Raw genomic sequence first — 5675 nt, 5'->3', positions numbered from 1 at the left:
CTAAATGACACTGTTTACACTGCAAATAATTGACTGTACAATATAAAATGTCATTCCTGAAGCAGCAAGTGTATTTAGTTGTAATATTGGTGTGTAGGTGCATCTCAGGTCATTTTGCCTGGTCATGTGATTTCAGAAAGAGCCAGCACTTTAGGATGGAACTGCTTTCTGGCAGCCTGTTGTTTCTCCTACTTAATGTAACTGAATGTGTCTCAGTGGGACCTGGATTTTACTATTGAGTGTTGTTCTTAGATCTACCAGGCAGCTGTTATCTTGTGTTAGGGAGCTGCTATCTGGTTACCTTCCCATTGTTCTTTTGTTTGGCTGCTGGGGGGGAAAAAGGGGGGGTGATATCACTCCAACTTGCAGTACAGCAGTAAAGAGTGACTGAAGTTTATCACAGCACAAGTCACATGACTGGGGGCAGCTGGGAAACTGACATTATGTCTAGCCCCATGTCAGATTTCAAAATTAAATATAAAAAAATCTGTTTGCTCTTTTGAGAAATGGTTTTCAGTGCAGAATTATATTAACTGGTGTGTTTTGAAAACAAAAAAAGTTTTTCCCATGACAGTATCCCTTTAAGGTACATTGAATAAGCTTCCCTAAACAGGTGGGTCTTTAGGGAGTGTTTGAAAGTTTGGAAAGAAGGAGAAAGTCTGACAGCTCAAGACAGAGAGTTGCAGAGAAAAGCAAAAGCCTGAGAGAAGTCTTGTAGATGAGAACGGGCTGAAGTGATGTGAGGGGAAGATCAGAAGCAGAGCAAGGGGTTGCGTGAAGGAGAATATTTGGAGAGCAGAGATAGGATAAAGGGAGGGGCTTCATTGTTAACGGCCTTGAATGTGAGTGTGAGTAGTTTGAATTTGATTGTAGAGGAGATTGGGAACAGGTGATGTTGAGTGGTGAGATAACTAACTACTCCCCATTTTACAAAAACAACCTCAAGGAATATATTAATGAATGTAGTGGCAATTCTGTGTATAATCCCCCCAAAACTCATAACAGGATGAAATAATAGCAGTTTCATGTTTACTACTCCCAGAATTCATAGGAAATGGCAGGTTCATGTTTTATACCCTCAGAATTATATCAGGATGATGAAGCGACAGTTTCATGAATAAAACCCTGGAATTCATAGGAAAGTGTCAGTTTCATGTATAATACCCCAGAATTGCATAGTAAAATAATAAAGTGGAAATTCCATGTATAATACCCCCAGATTCCCAATGTGATGCACATTTGACTAAGTAAATATTATTAGTTACAGAAACTTACGGGGGAAACAGCAGGTGAATAAGAAACGAGTGTTCCTCGCTGCTGTCAGCTGATTCCTTTCCTCTAACTGCCTGTTCTGTGCAGGAGGGGGATGGGCTTATGCTGGAGACACAGGAGTCAGTGATGAGGAAAAAAACTCCTTGGACATAAATTACTTCAATGTACTTCAATCAGGGGGGGCTTCAGCTTTTACTGCTAATTGAAAGTGCTGCTGCTTCAGGCTCCCTAATTGGCCAATTTGCACACTGAGGTCCTCGATGCAGAAGGAACTGCTTAGGTGGCCGACTAATTGCCTGACAATCCCGGGGATTCACGGGGCACTATTTTCCTGACAGGGGGAGTCTATGGGGACAGCAGCTCTGAAACGGGGTCAGTTATATAAAAAACATCTTTGTCATAGACAGAAAATGTGCAGCTGAGGAGATATTTACCTCAGAATGAATCCCTGTCCTGAGCCTTCATTTCATCGTGGAGTTGCCGACCCCCAGAAACACTCACTGCTGCACTTCCTGATATGACATCACAGGTTCTCCTGGCAGAGGCTCTAACATGAAGTGAGCATGTGCAGTTATTTGCACAACTCCTATTGGCTCATTCTCCTGTCAGTCTGCTCCTTTACTGTGTCAGTGAGCTGGAGGAAGGGGAGGAGCCTGAGCTGCAGTGGACAAGTGTGTGATTGACAGGGAGGAGGAGGAGTTCATGGAGAGTCTGTGTGTGAGGAAGGTGAAGTCACATCTGGGGTGAAGTCAGCAGAGTTGTCAGGTTGGAGGTTTTCCAGACAAATTGGGCTACTAATTTAAAGCCCATGAGGGCTTTTAAAGTACAAACTAACCAAGGTACAGATTTGGCTACTGTTTGGGTCTTTGGCTGGTTTGTACTTTGTGCCAAGTCTCCCAATGCATGTTGGGTAATGTCATTTTTGTGTAACCAGTTGCCAAGTTGAATGTAAGACTACAATACCCAGCATGCAATGGGACTGACTTGTGTAGAAGTGGCCATTACCAGACTTTGGGCTCTGTACCCCAGTCTCCCGTCCCTCGTAAAGGGGCTGTTCACCTTTGAATTAACCGTTAGTGTGATGTACAGAGGGATATTCTGAGACAATTGACTATTGGTTTTCATTTATTTATTATTTTTGGGTTTTTACGTATTTAGCTTTTTATTCAGCAGCTCTCCAGTGTGTAATTTCAGCCATCTGGTTGCTAGGGTCCAAATTCCCGTAGCAACCGTGCACTGATTTGAATACGAGACTGGAATATGAATAGGAGAGGCCTGAATAGAAAGATGAGGAATAAAAAAGTAGCAATAACAATACATTTGTAGCCTTACAGAGTTTGTTTGGTGGGGTCAGTGACCCCCATTTGAAAGCTGGAACGAGTCAGAAGAAAAAGGCAAATAGTTATAAAACTATAACAAATAAATAATGAAAACCAATTGAAGATTTGCCATTCTACAACATATTAAAAGTTACCTTAAAGGGACACTGTCATGGGAAAACAGGGTTATTTCAAAACACATCAGTTAATAGTGCTGCTCCAGCAGAATTCTGCACTGAAATATTTAATTTTGAAATCTGATATGGGGCTAGACATATTGTTAGTTTCCCAGCTGCCCCCCAGTCAAGTGCCTCACGAGGAAACTTCGGGCGACTTCAGAAAACGAATCGCCGCGTGTGATTAGCACAGGCGATTTTTCATTTTAGCCAGCGCAGACAGAAGGAAGGCGTTCGGGAAGATTCGCAAAGACAAGACAATTAGTCGCCAGGCGACTAAATCTCCCACGAAACACTCAGTGTGACCTTACCCTTATAGTCATTAACTGAATCAGCATCACAACATCACCCGGCAGTTCATTCCCCAACCTCACTGTCCTCACTGTGAATCAACAAAAAAAAGGATAAGTATTTTTTATTAACGATTATTTTGAAGAAAGTTTTATATATTTGTAGGGAATCCGTGCGAAATCATTGCACTTATCCCTGTAAGCAGAGATCAAGGCCAGAGCCTGTGTGTGTGTGAGCTGTAAGCTGTTACCTAGCAACCAGCTTGTCAGTGATCTCAGTGCAACAGGAAGTGACACAGCAGCTAAGGAGTGGCAGGCAGGAAGAGGAAGTCACAGAGACTGGCAAAAGAAGAGAGCCTGGCATAGAGAGCCGCATGGTGGACAGAGAAGGAAGCCAGAGAGCTGCTGGTGGGACCAGAGAGCTGAGAGGCTGCACCACATTCATTTGGATCAGACTGGCACAGGGAAGCCACATACTGTGTCTGGAGAGACAGAGAGTGTGAGAGGAATCCAGACTGGAGGAACAACCAGCAGGAGATTCCTATCTGAGCATCCAAAGGGACTGCTAGTCTCACTGTATGTCTGACTGTGCTGGACTCACCTGAAGAGACTCTAAAGTATCCAAAGAGGATTTGTGAGTATCCTGGTTAAAGGGACAGTACCCTAAAGAGCGCTGAAGATAAACATTGCCTTTTTTCTTGGTTAGCTAGAAAGTTTGCACAAGCAAGTTAGTTAGTGAGGCCCTTTTGCTACCAGTTAGGATACTACGACTTTGAATCTACTTCGACTTCGATTAGTCGACTTCAAAGTAAAAATCGAAGTACTGTCTCTTTAAAAAACTTAGACTTCAATACTTCGCTAAATTAAACCTGTCAAAGTGCTATGTTGGGCTATGGGGACCTTCTACAGCATTTTTCTAAGCTTTTGAAGTCAAAGTAAAAATCGTTCAATCGAACGATTTTCGAAGTCAAAGTATTTCAATTCGATGGTCGAATTTCTAAGTATTTTCTACTTTAAAATTCTACCCATGATAAATCTGCCCCTGTGTGTGTGTTATTACTGTATTCCTAGTGGGGCCAACCGTAGGTGCATCCCAGGATCCCACTAGGTGGAGGCACTGCGCTAGTAAGTACCAGTTACCCAGTCTCTCCCAATACCACTGTGGAGTGGCTCAGGTTTGTCCCGTGTCATTAGGTAAGCGCCACACGTGGAGTGTAACACCGACAAAGGGGTGTCGAAAGGGTTACATATTTAAATATTACTTTTAACATTTTTGACAGTTTTTTCTGTGCTAAATAAGTTGTGTGCTATTGTGCCTATAGCAAGTTACTTTACAGTTAGTTTTCCTTCAGTCGAGGTGGGTGAGGTTTGATTAGTTGCACCTGAAAAGACTGTATAAATAGAACCCCATGGAATTTGCTCTGGCGGATAGCTCCTCTTTAAGTGGTTGATATGTAAGTGAAGTTACAAACACAGGCATTTCAAACAAAAGGAGGTTATAATAAGGTAAAATATTGTTATATATTATTTAAAAAAAAACAAAAAACATTCCTGTCGTTGTTTGCACTGTAACTGGGATAATAAGCACTAGCAAGGTCTGACTCATTGCACATTAGTGATGAGTGAGTTTTTTCACCAGGCATGGAGTCACAGCGAAACTACGCATATCTGCAAATGTTTTCATTAAACTGCAGCAAATATCCACCGCGACAAAAAAGTTGCCAAGACAAAATTATCACAGAGACAAAGAAGTTGTCATAAGAAAATCTGCCCATGGACTTTAATGCATTTGAACAAAAAAGTCACCACAAGAAAAATGCCCATCAACTTTAATGCATTTGGAGAGAGAAAAAAAATTGTTGCGTGCATAAAAAATTGTTGCGCATAAAGAAAATGTTGCCACCTACTGTCTTCAATGCGTTTCATGAATTTTTCAGTTTGTAGGTACTTTCCTTTGTTGCAGCTGTGACCAAATTGCCACTTTAGAGCAAACCTACAGCAGCGATCCCAAACCTTTTTTTTACCCATGAGCCTCATTCAAATGTAAAAACATTGAAGAGCAACACAAGCATGTAAAAAGTTCCTGATGGTACCAGTTATGGGCTGTGATTGACTTTGGGGAGCCCCTACATGAACTGGCAGTCTATAGGAGCCTCCGTTAGGCAGTACAACTTGTTTTTGCAACTAAAACTTGCCTGCAAGCCAGGGAATTCAAAAATAAACACCTGATTTGAGGCCACTGGGAGCAACATCCAATGGGTTGGTGATCAACATGTTCATGAGCAACTGGTTGGTGATCACTGCCCTAGAGCAACAAATTGCAATACTATGATCAATTAACAATCTTGTGAGGAGTCTCTTGCTCACTGAGCAGAACGCAACAGGGTCAGATAGTTTAGGGGAGGAGAACAGTCATGATGAGAGGGATGATGAGGCAGTCAGCTGGGTGACAGCTAGAAAGCTGGTATGAGCAAAAAGAAAAGGGAGGATAGAATCAGATTTGGGACAGACAAGCCCCTCCCAACAATAAGGAATAAGAGCAGCCAACATCAAAAAGAAGACGGTCAACTAACTGATGCTAAGTATATATCCGCTTTTTATAAGTCTTATTATTTGTA

The sequence above is a fragment of the Xenopus laevis genome, chromosome 6S, assembly GCF_017654675.1.
Source record: "Xenopus laevis strain J_2021 chromosome 6S, Xenopus_laevis_v10.1, whole genome shotgun sequence".
Taxonomy (NCBI): Eukaryota; Metazoa; Chordata; class Amphibia; order Anura; family Pipidae; genus Xenopus; species Xenopus laevis.
The sequence above is the reverse complement of the archived record's forward strand: the minus strand, read 5'-3'. Positions refer to the sequence as shown.